General features: G+C 33.0%; 1 non-coding gene across 1 annotated transcript; it reads right to left on the bottom strand.

Annotated features, from left to right (window-relative positions):
• Positions 1-18,357: 18,357 nt before the first annotated feature.
• Positions 18,358-18,464, bottom strand: LOC139895020 (small nucleolar RNA R71). The gene has a single exon (XR_011775492.1). It is a non-coding gene; the product is annotated as a small nucleolar RNA R71 (small nucleolar RNA).
• Between the last annotated feature and the right edge of the window lie 1,045 nt (positions 18,465-19,509).

A 19,509-nucleotide genomic window follows, 5' to 3' on the forward strand; every position in this document is an offset into this window, starting at 1 on the left:
TTAAATATGATATTTTATGATCATATTATTAATAGGTGTATTTATATTTATTTTTCGTCGCGCGTTTGTTATCTTTCCGAAATTTTAATCGCGTAAGCGTGTTTTCGCGTTTCGGGATTCGTTCGGGCTTTCGGGCCATCAGGAATTGCACGTTTTTCAATAATGGACAAGTTGGCCCACTAAGGGGCCCACCCCCTTGCAAATTCGGCCGAACACTCCCAAGGGGAGGGAGTGTTGGCTCTTGTTTTCCCATTTTTGTAATTTTACTTCTACTTTCATCTAAACCTAATTTAGTTTTTTCTCCCTCTTCTCCCTTCTCCCTAGCCGTCGCCTACCACCACCATTATCATCATCTTCATTAATTTTCAAGCTTGGATCAAGAGATAGCTAGCATAAACGTGTTCCTCTCTTCGTTCTCTACGCGATTATATACTTTGATTCTCGATTTGGGTATAAACCCTAACCCTAGAACTTTTCATTTTTATTTATATTTCTGTATTTTGAGCTTATATTATTAGTATGATGTATATTAGTTGTTGTAATGTTGTTTGGATGCGTAGAATTACTCGTTTGCATATGTTTTCGGTTTGTAAAATTTGGACTGCAGTTTGATTCGTGTTTTCTGACCTTGTAACTGATATGAAAGTTAAAATAAAGTACATAAATGAGTTCCTCTCATCAAGACATTAATTTTAGACTCCGGATTCATGTCGTTTCGATTCTCGGAGCCCTAGATATGCTTAATTTGATTTTTGTTAAAGATTGAAAGGTGTTCTTGGCATGAACAAGGTTGGGTCCGACTTTGTGACCATCCTTGGTGTCTTTAGGGTGTTTCATTTGGTTAGGACTGATGGTGAGACGAATTTTCATGTTCGGGTCACCTAAATCTGAGCCACGGTTCACCCGTTGTGCCCGAATTACTGTTTTGAGTAAATTGATTTCCCAAATGTTGTCATGGCTGATATCCATGACCTAGGGACTGTTCTTGGAGTTTTCTTGATTTCATAATTGTGTCGGGTGGTTTGAGTAGGTGAAGTTGCATATGTGGCTTGCCCGAAACCGACACCCGGGGCTCAAGATACGACCCGATGAACTTTTAAACTTAAAACTTATGGTTAATGATTAAACTTATGTTAAAATTAATGGATTTCATTATTAATTAATTACTTATGATAAAAGAAGTAATTATTATTATTTAAAACTTATGATATAAATATTTATTATATCATTTAATTATTAATTATAATTTAATTAACATTTTAATTAAACTTATGATTAATAATACTTTTATTATTAAAGGAAAATACTTATGATAAGTATTAAATTTTTTTTTGAGAAATTATTAAAAGACTTATAATAAAGATTAAATAATTATTTAATTATTATAAGACTTAATTATTATTTAATTATGATTTAATTATTAAATACTTATGATTTAATAATTTTAATTAGAAACTTATGATATGATTAATAATTCATTATTAATTAAAAATACTTATGATATAATTTAAAAATTATTATTATTAATAATACTTATATTATGATTAGTATTTAATTAATTTATTTAAATACTTATGTCGTACTAATTATAACATTTCAACTTATATTAACTTTAATAATTCATTTTATTTAATTAAACTTATGTTAAGACATTATTATACACTTTTGACTTTAAATAACATTATAACCTATGTTATTATTATAACTTACACTTTTAAAATTAATTTTGACTATATTTGACCAAGGTTGACTTTTGAGTTGACTTTCGGTTGACTTTGACTTTCAGTTGACTTCTGTTGACTTTCTAAATAAGGAAACTTTCCTAACTTCAAAACTTTCTAAAAATAGAACTTTCTAAATTTGGAAACTTTCCAAAAATAGAAACTTTCCAAAAATAGAAACTTTCCAAAAATAAAAACTTTCTAAAAATAGAAAGCGTGTGTCCTTATGCTGTTCCAATCAAACCGATGCTTGCTGAGTAATGTTCTATGTCTACTTGCAACATGTACAATAGCTATCATACTAAGACTTGACCTAAGTTAGTTATTTATTTCGACCTGCTTTATTTATAGGTCGGCGTTGTGATCTTTCTTGATCACTTTACTTTACTTGCTGTTCGCTTGTTTGTGTGGTTTCTTCAGTTGCTTTTAAGGTGAGTTATAGTCCCGTTTTTATATACTTTTCAAAGTATACTTTTTGGGATGTGATTACATGCATATTTTTATTTACGGTTAGACACAAGTAACAGTTAAATTTAATTATTCATTGTGAGTTGGACAAAAATATTCCCTAGTCTGGTAACTGTAATCATTGGTTTCTACCGGTGAACGCGAATCCTGCGGATAGATCTATCGGGTGTGACAACCCCATTTCGAGCTAGTCGCGCTAGCAATTTATAATCGGAATGTTTAGTACTTCGTAATTTGTTGTAGATACACTGTCCAAGTGTATATTTTTATTGTGTTTGGCAAGGGTAAATAAAGGGTTAAGTGGTTACCAGGTGGCTCATTGATAATGGAATAATGTTTAATGTTTTCTAACATTTTTAAATCTTGTGGTCTAAAGTTTACTTATTTATTTAAACCTATAATTCACTCAACCTTTGTGTTGATAGTTTACTTGCATGTTTTCACAGGTACTTGAGTTATTTGATGCTTCCGCTGTCGTTAGAAGAGTCTGCATGCATTTGGGCAGATTTTATGAAACTATTTATGAAACTTAAGTTTGCATTCTATTTTGGATAATTTAAATTGTGGGTTTGTTGGCAATGTTTGTGTCAACTTTTGGTTCATTACTATGGTTGGTTGATTTTAAACTACTTAATTGGGTTTGTTTCCTTTTTGGGCAACATTTTGAAATAAAAGAATGCAACTTTGTTTGTTTAATTCATTTAAGTCCGATCAAGCTATGGGACCAACTGACGGATCTGTTAAGTGTTTTGACGGGGTCGTCACAGCCGGTTTCTCTTGGATTATATTACCGACGGTTTTATTTAGAATAGTATATCGTGGTCCGTTGATAATCAATGGCGCATAAAAGTACACGGAAAAATCCCAAATTTTTAAATTAAATATCTTTATTTATTTTAGTCATTATGGTATAAAATTCAGTCATCAACTATTAAATAAAAATTACATTAATTATTCACTCCCAATCCCATGTAAAATATGCTAAATGTAAAAATTAACAATTAGCTCCTAAAGATAATTTTAATAAGCCTACGATTTATATCACTCATTTTCGGATCACCGTTTATTTTTAAAATAATATTAGTTCGTATTTTACTCATGTGATATGTAGAGACCCGTCCTAATCCATCCGGATGAAGTCCATATCGATTACAAACGATTCACAACAGTTGATTACATCGCGAGGTAATTGACCTCTATATGATAAATTTTACAAACATTGCATTCGTTTTTAAAAGACAAACTTTCGTTACATCGACAGTTGACAGGCATGTAAAGCATTTCATAATATATCCAAATATAATTGACTTAATAATAATCTTGATGAACTCAACGACTCGAATGCAACATCTTTTGAAATATGTCATGAATGATTTCAAGTAATATCTCTAATATGAGCAAATGCACAGCGGAAGATTTCTTTCGTACCTGAGAATAAACGTGCTTTAAAGTGTCAACCAAAAGGTTGGTGAGTTCATTAGTTTATCATAAAGAATCATTTCATAATTTTAATAGACCACAAGATTTCATACTTCCATTTCTCATAATCATACGTCCCATGCATAGAGACAAAAATATCATTCATATGGATTGAACACCTGGTAACCGACATTCACAATATGCATATAAGAATATCCCCATCATTCCGGGATCCTCCTTCAGACATGATATAAATTTCGAAGTACTAAAGCATCCGGTACTTTGGATGGGGCTTGTTGGGCCCGATAGATCTATCTTTAGAGTTCGCATCAATTAGGGTGTCTGTTCCCTAATTCTTAGATTACCAGACTTAATAAAAAGGGGCATATTCAGTTTCGATCATTCAACCATAGAACGTAATTTCGATTACTTGTGTCTATTTCATAAAACAGTTATAAAAACAGCGCATGTATTCTCAGTTCCAAAAATATATATTGCAAAAGCATTTAAAAGGGGATTAATGAAACTCACGCATATAAATATTATAAAACAGTTAATAAAGCATTTGCATGTATTCTCAGCCCAAAAAATGTAATGAGTAAAAAGGGAGCAAATGAAACTCACAATACTGTATTTTGTAGTAAAAATACATATGACGACATTGAACAATGCAGGGTTGGCCTCGGATTCACGAACCTATATAAAGTATTAACACATTATAGTATAAATCAATTAAGTTTATATATTTGTTATGTATTAATTATTCTTATAATATATTATGATACTTATTTGATATTTAATTAATGTTATATCAATAATATTAGTTGAAACATAATTTTATGTAATATTAGTATATTTTATGTAATAATATATTTACATATATATCTTTTGTTTTGTAAAATTAATAATTGTAGAAATACCTAAGGATAATAATAATAATATTAATAATAATAATAATTTTTAAAAGTATAAAACTACCTTAGGAGTCAGTTTTAAAAAGATTGCACCAAGTCGGGCTCGAACCCGAGACCTCTCGCTTACTCATCAACACCCTTAATCATTCCTCCATTTCAGTTTTTCTGATTTATAATACAAACCCAAATACTTATCTATTACATGTTTCAACCCACTTCATCTTCTTCACCAAAATCTAAACAATCAAACAACTTCATTCTTAATAGTCAATCATCAAAATGGTTTTAGGACTTCTAAACAAACATGAAACAAAAAATAAAAATGTGTTCATGATATAAAAAAAATGAGAAAAAAAAAACAAAGAAATCCTACTGCTTGCTGGTAGCCAAGAAAAAAAAAATTTTGTTTTCAATTTTGAGTTCGTTTTGGACAATCTTTACAACATGAAACATGTTTCAAATCATTCCTAAAAACTATTGAAATCGTCAATTGAACTTAAAACATCAAAACAAGCTCTAGTTTCTCCAAGAACAAAACAGTTGACTTTTGACAATTTAACTTTGACTCGCAAATTCGAATTCTTTATCAAGAATTGGAACTTGAGATTTTGCAGGAAGTTTAAGTAAATGATTCCTAACAACTCTACATTTTTAGTTTTTGAAATTTGTTTCGAATTCACGTTAGTGTATATCACTGTGAAGAACTCAAGAACTCACAAATTGATTTTTAGATTAAGAGTGTTATAGGTTATGATTACAACATGAATTGTGTTGCAAATCATTCCTATAATCTTTATGGATCATCAAATTAACTGGAGATATCAAAACAAACTCGAATTTGATTCAAGAACACTTAGTTGACTTTGAAAACCAAAACTTTGACTCTCAAATTAGAAATTAATAGAAAGAATTGAGGATTGAAAACTTACAGATAGTTTAGATAGACGATTCCTAACATGACTGCATTATTACATTTTGAAAATTTGTTCTAAATCAAAATATGGTGAAAAAGATGAATGTACAGAGTGTCGAGCTTATTTTTTGGGTTTTCTTTGTTTTCAACTCAAATTGCAGTTTGTAACTTATATAGAGTGATTAGGTACATGATTTAACAGTTAAATTGATTTCCAATTGATTTGTGAAGTAGACTTGTAACAAACTGGAGACATGAAGTACGTAAATTATTTTCATGTGAAGAAAAAGAAAAAAAAATTTGATAGTTACTTCTAACAGAATGGGATTCCCTATTTTTATTTTTAATAAATATTAATAGTAAATACCCTAATAATATTAATAATAATTCTAATAAAATAACTAAATAATATCATAAAAATGATAATATATAAAAATAAGAATTCGTTTAAATCATAAATAAATTTTAATCTTAATTATCTTGTACATTATTTTACATTTTCAATTCAAATGATTATTTTGTATTTTATTAATACAACTTAATATGCACTCTTATATTTATATATGTATATATATTTACATATTTATTTACACACAATTGTTCGTGAATCGTCGGAAATAGTCACAGGTTAAATGAATCTATATAAATAGTTCAAACATTTCGAGACTCAACATTACAGGCTTTGCTTATTGTGTTGGAACATATAAAGATTAAGTTTTAATTTGGTCAGAAATTTCCGGGTCGTCACATGATATCCATCGAATGGCAATTGAGTGTAACAGTCGTTTACTAAATAGATTCGAAATCACAAAATATATACTTAATATACTTTATTTATATAGATATGTTTTTAAATAATAATTATCTTTATATCATATTTTTATTTTATTTTATATATACTAAGCTTTAATATAATATTTCAAATTATATTTCAATTTGTTATTATATATATTCATATGTTTAAATATTTATGTATCTATTTACAAATAGTGGTTCGTGAATCGTCGGAACTAGTCGAAGGTCAAATGAATTCATGAGAACAATTCAAAAACTTTGAGACTCACATTATAGACTTTGCTTATCGTATCGAAACCAAATAAGATTCAGGTTTAAATTTTGTCGGAAATTCCCGGGTCATCACAGAACCTACCCGTTAAAGAAATTTCGTCCCGAAATTTGGGTGAGGTCATCATGGCTAACAATAAAAATGTTTTCATGACGAATATGAGTTGATAAATAAAGTTTTATCATCATTGAGTAATATGGATAAAAACAATTCGATTATTCGAAGAGCACGAATGAAGCTATCACAAAATAGTGAAATAAGAAAATTAAAGATTTGTCTTAACTTTTGACGTAGTCACTGTTGTATTAGAAATTAAGGTGAAGTGCGTCTTAGCTTTTGACGTTTTCTTGATTGAATTCCGGAATCCAAGGGATTTAGAGAAAATCTTCGAAATCTAAAGATTTGATTTTTCGGCGAATAAAGAAATTTAGATCTCTCTAATTAAATACGGTGATCTGCTTCGATTACACTGTCTGATATTTCCATTATAAATTAAACTTTTCCGTTCCATTATTCTCACCATTCCTATACTTTCCTACTTGTTTCATACATCCAAAAGATTCTGAAAATGTTTAATCCAGTTCTGATCCTTGTTCTCATCCTTACTATCGCAACAATCATTCTCCTTTTCCAACTTCCACCAGAGAAATCTGTTTTCTTTTACTTCACCCTTAGTGTTATAATGTTTTTAATTTTCCCGTATCTTTATGTTGCGATAAACATTGATATACACGGTCTGTAATTTCCGTGTTGTTATTGGGTTTTATATCTCCCCTTATATTTCAATGTCCCTATTTCTGTTTCCTACAATCATTGTCATCCCCAGTTAATACTCTCTCCTATTTGCTGCGATTTATACTCCAATTTCTATTTCAGAGTTTTGTCCCTTCGTTTCTTCTTCTGGCGATTTGGCATCTCTTGTAATGGTCCAGAATTCGCAGATATAAGTTTCAGAATGAACACTGTTAATGTTCTAAATAAGGAGGAATGTAATAGCACGATTTGATTTGCCAAATTACCAGATTCGCTGAGAATAGAACTATCAAGAATATAATTTCTTGATATGTTCAGAAGTTAAATAGGATAGAAGAGTTATGTAACATGGCACATGATGATGGTACTGTGAATCATCACATTCCATTAGAAACTCAGCATGACTTATTGTAATATAATCACGTTGATCAAGTGTCATTATATTATACTAACTCATGCATCAGTTCCCAACATTACTTCAATAACATTCGTATTTTAAGCTTGAAAGTTTACAGAATATAGAAACTAACAGTTTCTATATGATGTAACACTGATAGCACAAAGAGATAAATGATTTCAGATAAGAATAATTATGAAAATATCTTCAGAAATATGGAGGATATTTATAAATGGATATACGATGATATCTTGGAATTTCTAATATTGATGGATGATGAAGAAGATTTATCCGTAATGGTTTAGATTCGGAAGCAAGGTATTCGCTAAAGATTTCATCAGAAACAGAATAATTTGGATTCTTTGAAGTCAAACTTATTCTTTGTGATTTGTCCACTGCGTTCTTCATAGTTTCGCATAATCTGCTTTTCGATACTAAATTTTCTATTGAATGTTTCCAATATAATGATACACAGGAAGCACGAAGAGATATATAATTTCGGACGAGAATATTTATGAAAATATCCTCAGAAATATCGAAGATATTGATGATGATATTTTGGAATTTCTAAGTTCGATGGTTGATGGAGAAAGATTTTCCGCAAGATTTTAACATGACTTCGGAGCAAGATATTCTCTAAAGATTTCAACGGATCTAGATTGATCTGGGTTCTATGAATTTAGGGTATGTTACTTGTATTTCTCCTTGGTTTCCTTTATGGTTAGCTCAATCCGCTTTCCAGTTCCAACTTTTCTGAGCTTTTTCAACATACTAATCTTTATCATCAAACTTTCGATGATTATGGTCGTTTACGGTTATCTACAGTTTCTGCTGCTTCATTCAGCTTTTTCAACATTCAGAGTATTGATTTGTGACTGAGTGCTTTTCAGAATTTCAGAATGAGAGATCATAATTCTAAGAGATAAATGTCATACATATAACTGTTGATGTAGATATGCTGTGAGTTTTCAAAGTACTGATTGCTGATTCCCGGTAATTGTTATGGCAGTTCTTGTTATAAAATGCGGATGAGTATATGATAGGGTTTCAATGAATAAATATAATGATTTATCAGAGAGATTTAAGCCAAAAAGCAACGAGGTTGCTGGTACGTCTGCTGGTAATATGGTGGAATATAAAAGAATTCTCCGATATCAAAAGGGTAATTGTATATATCAGGATTATAGTAAGGCTACTTCGAATGAAAAGTCGAAGTTGACTTGCTGGAGCTGTGACAAAATTGGCTACTTTGAAAAGGGATCGCAAAGTTATTTTTGCTAATAAATGCCAAAGGATCTGACGTGGCTACGTGTTAAACTTTTACTCAGTTGTCGAGAGTTTCTCAGGTGCATAACTATATGCATAAATCTTTCCTTTCGTAGATATAGTGCGGTTGATTCATCCTATCGATTGAGATGTTTTCAAGAATCATGAAAGGTTTGAACGCAGATTGTATTCGTCAAGATACAAATGAAGTTTAGTATGAAATCAAGTGGCAAACTTGAAGAATTGTTTAGTTTCATATGTTAAAAAATCAATATTTTAATTTATTTTAATTGTCCAATCATGGTAGTCCATAGTTAGCATCCCACCGTCACTAACTCAATAATTCATATATAGTTTAATATATTATATTCGAATTAATTAATACGTATCCTGACCCGTGTACATGTCTCAGACTCGATCACAACTCAAATTATATATATTATTGTAGAATCAACCTCAACCCTGTATAGAGAACTCGATCATTACTGCATATAGAGTGTCTATGGTTATTCCAAATAATATATATAAATGCGTCGATATGATATGTCAAAACCTTGTATACGTGTCCCGATATTTAAAGTGAGTAAAATAAATAACAGAAATTAAATAACGATAAATAAAGTGCGTAAAGTAAATAACAGAAATTAAATGACGATAAATAAAATTGCGAGAATATAAATTGCGATAATTAAATTGCGATAATATAAAATGTAATCAGTTAGCTAGGAACAATTAGCTAGGAACAGTTAGCGTGGATTCTTAACAAAATTTCTCATAGTTAATTTGTTTGTTTCTAAAAATTTTTATTTTGTCCAATGTTTTCTTCATTATGCCACTTGTCGGATTCTGATAAGTCAAAATTCAAATTTAAAATTTAATGAAAATGGTTATTCTGCGGTGAACGGATACGGATACCGGTGGATGTAAGTAGGATAGTAAATGACTGTTGAATCAGATTCGAAAAATATACAGTGTAACTTATTAATGTGAAATTTAAATATTCCTCGGGTATTACCTACCCGTTAAAATATTTTCACCATTAACAGTCTGTACAAAAGAATTTTTAATTACAATCTTTATGAAAATATACTTGTATATAAATATATTCTTCAGAAGCAATCATGGATTTAATGAGTTAATATGATATTAAACTCATTTGATTTACGTTAGAACAAGAATATATAATCTCTAAAACATTAGAGATTACATATTCGCCATGTTAAACGAAGATAAATGATGCAGAACGTCATGTAGAACGATGATTATACTCGAGGTACAGAATGAGATGTTGAGGCATAGATTGTTGATGGTACGGGTGCTGCTACTGATGTACTGTTGGTGCAGGTGATGTTGCTGAAGCTGGTATGTTTTGCACCATACTTTCAAAGGCTACAACTCGGGCACGAAGCTCGTTGACTTATTACTCCGGAATGATTGTCGGTAGGAACGAGCGAATGAATAAGGTTTAGAATTTTAGATAGAATATAATTGGGGCGAGATACTCTGGAAGTGAGTGTGAAAGTGGTGTTTCGAATGAGTTTGCCGGTAAGTGCTTCAGGTTCTTCGCCAAGAGGTGTATTCGGTTGGTGGAAGGGATCGCCTTCTTCGGGTTTCCATCGGTTAAGTCGTCTATGAACCCATCAGATGAATTGGGGATGGCTGATTGGTTGATACATTCTGGTGACACTGCTTTCGGAGCTTAGGTGAATATCCATGTCGGAATAGCTATCGAAATCTGAGGGACTCGAGCTGGTTGAGGGATTCATCTCGTACGATCAGATGAAGGAATTTTGATAAGAAATAGATTATAGGATGTACATTAGTACCCTGCAATACATAATTTACATATGCATATATAATACTAAAATTCCATAAGTTACGAAGGAATCTACGGAAGCTGTCAGTCAAAGGTAACACTAACAGATACGATAAGATATGAATTTTATCAATACATTTTCTATGCAATAGAGGCAGTAAGACATGTCCAGACTAAGAATGATAAGCAGATAATTTCCTAAGGATGATAAGCAGATGATTTTTCGACTAGAAATGATAAGCAAAACTTTTGACATGCAGACACGGTCGAAGTCCAGACTCACTAATGCATCCTAACGACTATCAGTTAAACACACTAATGCAAGACCTGGTTTACTAAGACCACCGCTCTGATACCAACTGTCAAGACCCATCCTAATCCATCCGGACGAAGTCCATATCGATTATAAACGATTCACAACAGTTGATTACATCGCGAGGTACTTGACCTCTATATGACACATTTTACAAACATTGCATTCGTTTTTGAAAAGACAAACTTTTAATACATTGGAAGTTAACGGCGTACATATCATTTCATAATATATCTAAACTATAAATGACTTGATAATAATATTGATGACATCGACGACTCGAATGCAACGTCTTTTGAAATATATCATGAATGACTCCAAGTAATGTCTCTAAAATGAGCAAATGTACAGCGGAAGATTTCTTTCTTACCTGAGAATAAACATGCTTTAAAGTGTCAACCAAAAGGTTGGTGAGTTCATTAGTTTATCATAACAATCATTTCAATAATTTAATAGACCACAAGATTTCATATTTCAATTTCTCATAAACTTACGTCCCATATATAGAGACAAAAATATCATTCATATGGATTGAACACCTGGTAACCGACATTGACTAGATACATATAAGAATATCCCCTATCATTCCGGGATCCTCCTTCGGACATGATATAAATTTCGAAGTACTAAAGCATCTGGTACTTTGGATGGGGTTTGTTAGGCCCAATAGATCTATCTTTAGAGTTCGCATCAATTAGGGTGTCTGTTCCCTAATTCTTAGATTACCAGACTTAATAAAAAGGGCATATTCGATTAGATAATCCAACCATAGAATGTAGTTTCGATTACTTGTGTCTATTTCGTAAAGCATTTATAAAAGCAGCGCATGCATTCTCAGTCCCAAAAATATATATTGCAAAAGCATTTAAAAAGGGAGCAAATGAAACTCACCATACTGTATTTTGTAGTAAAAATACATATGTCGTCCCCAGATTCACGAACCTATATCATTTATATATATATATATTAACACATATAATGGTAATCAAACAAATTTATATATTATTAATGATTTAATTGTTATTCTAATTATGTGTTTCATTAATAATTTAATTAACTCTATTTATTTTATATACGTTAGATAAAAATATTAATATAGTTATGTTATATGTAATAATTATATTTTACATAAATAATAGTTGTTGTAATAGTAATAATAATACTAATGGTAGTATTAATAATACAAATAATGATAATAATAATAATATTGTTAAAAATAATTGTTTAATGTAATAATGTGATGATAATAATAATAATGATAATAATAGTAATAACAATAATATATAAGTAATAAATATTACTACCTTTAACTAAAATAAGTGGACTTAATATGAGTCCAATAATATTAATACTTGAAGCCCAACTAGAATAACTCAATTAGTCCAACTAGCGAATTCATTTGTAAATCTACTTCATTAGTTAACAGCCCAACAACAGCCCATTATCGATTTTTAAGTAGCAGCCCAATTCAGTGTTTTTAATTTAACAGTCCAACAGGCTCAAGTTTTCAAGACATCTTTTATAAAAAAAAAATTCGCAGTCGCCTAAATTCGAACCCATGACCTCTCTTTTACCACAAACACCCCTAACCACTTAAGCTATTTTGTTTTTCTGAAATAACTCACACATTAATATTTTTTAACCATTAAATCGGTTTTCTACTTTTTCTACAAACTTCGATCATCATCATTAATAACACAGTCCATTATCATGTTTTATCATTCGTTATAATCTTCATCATAATCATGTTTCAGTGATCATCACCGCCATTATCCTCTTATACATCAATCGAAATTTCTAATCATAATTATTATAATTTAATAACACTATGAATAATAATAATAAGAATAATTAATAATAACTATAATAATAATTATACCTTTATTTAAACATCAGGTGGAGTGGTAGGGTTAGTAGGTGTCGCCCATAAAGCAAGAGAAAAGGAGCATGCACCAACAATTTTAAAACTAAAATAACTTGGCGAGTGGTCTTTGATTTTTATGGCTATTCTAAAACAACAAATCGGTGATCAAACAATTGTAAGTTTTAATCCGGGTTTGATGGTGATAAGCGTGGTAGTGATGATTAAACGATAGCAGGTGAGGGTGGTTTGTGGTTTTGTTGGTGGGTTTGATGACGGGTTTTGGTGATGTTTTATGGTTCTCGAACAAAGCAGCAATCGAATAGTAATAAACCGAACCTAAACAAGTGTGTGCGTGTTTGTGGGTTTAAACCGAGGCAGCAAGCAGTAGTATGAGAGCAAAGGGTAATAGATAAATGATCTTCGGTTAATAAACAGGTTCGAACAGTAGTAAAGATAGTTTTGATGAAGACGATGGTGATCGTTGTTAATAGTTATGGTGGTCTAGTGTTTTATGATTTGAATAGGGTGGTGTGTTATTGGGTAGATCGAGGTATCAGAAAACAGAAATAGGGACGGTAGGCTGGGTTCATCTCCATCATCGTATTATAATCATCATTGTATCATAACCATCCGTTTATCATCGTTCGTTCATCATCATTAATTATCATATCCACTTTGTATCTAGCTAAAACACTTTACTAACTGAGAAGGGATATATGTTATTTAATATGTCAACAGTAGTTGAGGATATAAACTAATCAAGTTGATCCACAAGTTCTAGGAAGAGAAGTTATCTTATGTAAACCGTTACGGGTCAAAGACGGTGTCCTACATAATGGTAGAAGGTTGAACGATAGCCTAGTCTTCCCTTGAAGATTATTATATGGAAATTTCAAATGGTCCAGTTGTTGTTTTGCTATGATATACCATTTGTTTATTGTTACCATTATAATCACTTACAAACAGTTTTCTGAATTAAAGATGCCAGAAGGTGATGTTTATGATGATATGAATGTTATATGGTAATAGATGAAAATGATGATAGTTGAAGGTGATATTCGGTTTGATGGGTACCGGAAAAAAAATATAAATAGTTGCATATGTACAAATTATTATTAATATGATGGTGGAAGGTGTTGGTTAGAAGCAGAATAAAAGATACAGAAAGTAGAAAGTGTGGATGGTGGGTTATCAAAAAGATGGTGATTGAATGCATGTATCATATAGATTATCTATATCTATATATATAAAATTTAATTATATTATAAGGCAAGTTGGGGATGAATCAAACTAGAAACCGTGACATATGTTTCCAAAGTGTATAGTAACAAATAGTTCAGCAGCCGGTTTCTCTTGGATTATATTACCGACGGTTTTATTTCGAATAGTATATCGTGGTCCGTTGATAATCAATGGCGCATAAAAGTACACGGAAAAATCCAAATTTTTAAATTAAATATCTTTATTTATTTTAGTCATTATGGTATAAAATTCAGTCATCAACTATTAAATAAAAATTACATTAATTATTCACTCCCAATCCCAAGTAAAATATGCTAAATGTAAAAATTAGCTCCTAAAGATAATTTTAATAAGCCTACAATTTATATCACTCATTTTTGGATCACCGTTTATTTTTAAAATAATATTAGTTCGTATTTTACTCATGTGATATTCCTCGAATGGCAATTGAGTGTAACAGTCGTTTACTAAATAGATTCGAAATCACAAAATATATACTTAATATACTTTATTTATATAGATATGTTTTTAAATAATAATTATCTTAATATCATATTTTTATTTTATTTTATATTTACTATGCTTTAATATAATATTTCAAATTATATTTCAATTTGTTATTATATATATTCATATGTTTAAATATTTATGTATCTATTTACAAATAGTGGTTCGTGAATCGTCGGAACTAGTCGAAGGTTAAATGAATTCATGAGAACAATTCAAAAACTTTGAGACTCACATTACAGACTTTGCTTATCGTATCGAAACCAAATAAGATTCAGGTTTAAATTTTGTCGGAAATTCCCGGGTCATCACAATGGTGGCACGAGCAGTAGCTAGAAACGAAGATCCTAGGATTAGAGGAGTTATCAGATCTTCTTTCATGTCCATAACCACGAAATCATTTCTATAAAAAGCATAACCAACGATAACTTCACCTTGTTTAACAACCCCCAACGGCTTATGTAAACGACTATCAGCAAAACAAACACTCCCTTGAATAGGTTCTAACGATGGTAACCCTAAACGACTGTAAACGGAGAATGGCATAACATTAATGCTAGAACCAGTATAAGCTAATCCAATAACAGGACTTGGACCACGAATCAAGCAAGGGATCTGGAATTCCCCTGGATCAGAACGCATAACAACAGGAATTTTAGGTGATACATATGGATCTACGGGATTAATTGTGAATGAATAAAGTGGGTGGAAACCTTCTTTTCTCCTTTCTTCCAACTGTTTCATAGTATCAACTAACCAATCATCTTTATTTTCACACTCCGATTTTTCAATTTTTTCACTAGTAACTTGATATCGGCTAAAAAGTCACATTTTCACCCAGGTATTAAGGCCCAAAAACAAGAAAGATTCAAACTTTGTCGGCAAAATACCCACTTCGTCGGTTAGAAGTGAAGAACAAGTACTTACGAAGATGGTGCAAAAAGAATCAAGAGAATCGGAGCTAAAACGAAGATTCTAGAGCGAAAACGGTGAAAGACAAAAAATTAAGTTACGATCCAGCAAACCAGTAAGCCAAATGGCTTGCCAAACGGGCTGCCAAACGGCTTTCCAGTATGGCAAACGGCCTGCCATACGCCCAGATCAAACGGGCACGTTAAACGGCTTGCCTTGGCAAACGGGCCCTGCAAACGAATTTCCAAACGGCTTACCAAACGGCTTGCCAAACGGCCTGCCAGTCATTTGCAGGCAAAAATCATGCTTATTTAAAGGGTCTTTTTCATTCATTCCAACACACACTTCAATTCACTTCTTTCTCTCTCTTGTACAATATTAGTCATACTCTCAAGGCCTTCGACTCCGTGCGGGAAACCTATTACCCGGAGAAGAACGCCGAAGATTGTATTAGGACCGGTTTGGAGTCTTGAAGTTGTCACTTTTGTATTCGGAACTCGTTTAATCTACTGGTACTTCTATCCCTTATCTTTATATAATGTCTTCTATCATTATGTTATGTGATATTGTTGCCATGATTAGCGAGTAGTTATATTTAGTGTATGCTATGATGTAAGCAGTTATAATGCCGAAATAATGTTATGGCTTGTGTATGTTGTTGAAATGCTTTCCGATTATGCTTTAAACTCAATCACTTTTCCAACTAATAGAACATAGTTATTGGCTCTGTTATTGGGAAGTCGCGAACCCCGATTCAGAGTACACTATCTGTGTCACCCCTTGGTAACAGAAGTCTATCAGATACAACGTAAGATCGACTCAGGCACACCCATTGTAGTAAGTCTATCGAGCTTTGGATTCCGACTGAGGACTCTTTCATAGTGAAACATCTGACTAGACCCTTAGTACATTGTCGGTCCCAGACCATGCTAGTGTAGTCACCAAGCATAGAAACTTCGTACGTGCACGCTGAAGCACAGCTGTTGTTGTAAGCTGTACCTCTGCTAAGTAAGGCTATGCAACCCGGTCAGTGTTGATTAGTACACTGCACCATAACGCGGTCTCAAGCATTGCACCCCGCTTGAGGGATTCTTAGTTAATTAAGGAACTGTTTGTTTAGACACATAAAGGATTGGACCGTTAGGATAACCAAACGTGTTCATGGAAGTCAGCTTGACTTGGCCATGGTGTTCTTTATGGTTGAACTCTTTTTAAGGGCCTAACTATCTTTTAAAACCAATCATTAACGAAAGCATTGAAACACATCACGTCTCTCGGATATGGTAAACCATGTATTATATTATGCTTAAGAAAGTTTAGACCTTTGTGGAATGTTAATATGTCACCCAACCGAGTCGCTCAATTGGATGAGCCGTCTGAACGTGTATGCCTGTAGTGAGACTGTACGAGCGTCGGGGGTAAGGGACGTTGATGTCTATTCTGAATCTTCAAGCCTAACGCAGTACCCAGTGACATGTCTTATGACAGGGGCGTTTAGGACCAGTGTAATGAATTCAAGGCCTCTGTCTATTCATGAGCCATCATTCCATAATCTCGGCAGAATAACTGATGAAATCATAGTATGCACTTACTTTAACCTTATCTGAATTACGAATTTTATCGCATTTACTTTATCTATCTTATAAATTAGAAAATCCCAAATTAAGTAACCACTACTCCTTCATAACTATCTTAGGCTTAAATATAGGTTCGATTCTACTGATATCTCAAAAATACGACTCTAGGTCATACTTCCCTTAATCATACTAAGGAGTAGTACGATTTAGTCCTCGCTAAATATAAATTTAAAAGAGTACCCCCCCTCTTGGTGGTTGATTCTGACGTGTGGTGACCTAACGACAACGCACAAATAAAACCGTCCGTTTCAGCCATATCAAGAGGGAAGCTAGTTTTTGGCGCCACTGCCGGGGAACTGGTATCAGACAATACTGCTCTCTATCAAACTTATTCACAAGCATTTAGTGGTGTCTAAGAAAGATAATTATACACGGACTTAGTTGTTGGATTTTTCGAACCGTCTCCAATTATATTGGGACCAAAAGGATTCTGCCTCTCCGTAGTCGGCCTGGCCACTTGGTTTGTTGAATAGTTAGTGCGGATCTCTGTTATCGAAATACCAGGGAATCAGTAGCCAGAACCAAAAACATATTCAACCTTAGGATAGTTAGTTAAAATTAGATTACTTTAGATTAGATTACATTAGATTAGACTACCTTAGATTAGCTTAGATTACTTTAGAAATTTAGTTTATTTGCTTAAAATTAAAAACAAAAAGGCATACCCAGTGTATGACCCAAACCCGATCTAGAACAGGGCCATTGTTATTCGTACCTGATCCAGACGCAATAATCTCTAAAGCACGCAAGGAAGCACGAATCAGAAATCGAATGGCGTTACGCGTTACTTTAGCAGAAAATACCAAACCCTTGATTGAAGGTCGAGGAGGACCGATCAAATTTCCTGAGATTCAAGGACACTCGTTCGAGTTAAAACATCACATCATCCAGCTCATCCAGAGTAGCTGGTAGTTACATGGATTACCGAATGACGATCCTAATTCTCACCTTGATAAATTCATATCTCTTTCGAACTCCTACAAACAGCCAGGGATAGGACAAGATATAGTCCGGCTATACTTGTTTCCCTATTCTCTCACTCATCATGCTCAAACCTGGTTCAAAGGACTGGAAAAAGATTCCATCACGTCATGGACGGAGATGACTACTAAATTCCTAACCAAATATTTCCCTCCTTCTAAACAAACCAAACTGAAGAGTGACATCATTAACTTCAAACAAAGTTATGATGAATCTCTTTACACTGCATGGGAGCGATTCAAAACCCTGCTGAAGAAATGCCCTAATCACCACCTAGAACGGTCAGCCCAAATCTGTACCTTCTACAATGGTCTTATAGTAAATCATAGGATGATGATCGATGTAACAGCTCAAGGGAATCTGATGAACCAAACCGCATATGAAGCATGGGGATTGCTCGAGAACATGACAATGCATCATCATGACTGGAACAGTGGTGAAACAACTTCATCATCTGCACCAATCTCTGCACTTAACAATCAAACGGAGGCCATCAAATCCCTCACAGATAAGATGGAATCTCTTGCTAAACAACTCGGAGAATTGAAGACGCATCCGCAGCAGGTCAACCAAGCTCAGGCTTGTGTTAATTGTACCAACCCGCAACCTACTAAAGAATATCAAGTTGAATACGAAAACCCTGACGGTTCAGTCTGTTACGTTCAATACCCAGCTCGTCCACCAAATCCCAGATTCAATCAACAACCTAGGGTTAATCAATTCCAGCGAAGCAATCAACCTTTTCGCTATCGCTATCCACCTTATCCAGCCCAACAATCTCAATTGACCTACGTTCAACCACTTCCACTCACTGGTTCACCAATCGAGGAAAATTTCCCTACCACCCAGATTACAAAAGCAACTAACCCCACTCTCGAAGCTGATGATCAGTTAACTCAGTTCATTCAAGGAAAACAATAGCTAAATCTGAGAACTGCAGCCAGACAAGATCAGATGGCGATACTAATGAGAAATCAATTGGCACTACTCAAAAGTCTGGAGACACAGCTCGAACAGTTATCACAACGCCTTGAAACCCGACCGCAGGGAAGGTTACCAAGTAATACTATCCAAAATCCCCACAAAGAAGAAGCAAAGCAAATGGATTCCGTTATCCCAGAGGAAGAACCACGGAGAAGGTCAGCTAGGCTCAAGAACAAATCGACATATACTCAGAAGCTGACCCCGAAAACTCCAGTTCGTGTACCATATCCTGGAAGGCTACATGAGGAACCATCCAAGCTTGATTCCTTTAAACTTGATGGAAGATTTCTTGACATTGTGTCCAAATTCCCCAACCAGAAGAGATACATCCGAAGA

This window comes from Rutidosis leptorrhynchoides, chromosome 2, assembly GCF_046630445.1.
Source record: "Rutidosis leptorrhynchoides isolate AG116_Rl617_1_P2 chromosome 2, CSIRO_AGI_Rlap_v1, whole genome shotgun sequence".
Lineage (NCBI taxonomy): Eukaryota > Viridiplantae > Streptophyta > Magnoliopsida > Asterales > Asteraceae > Rutidosis > Rutidosis leptorrhynchoides.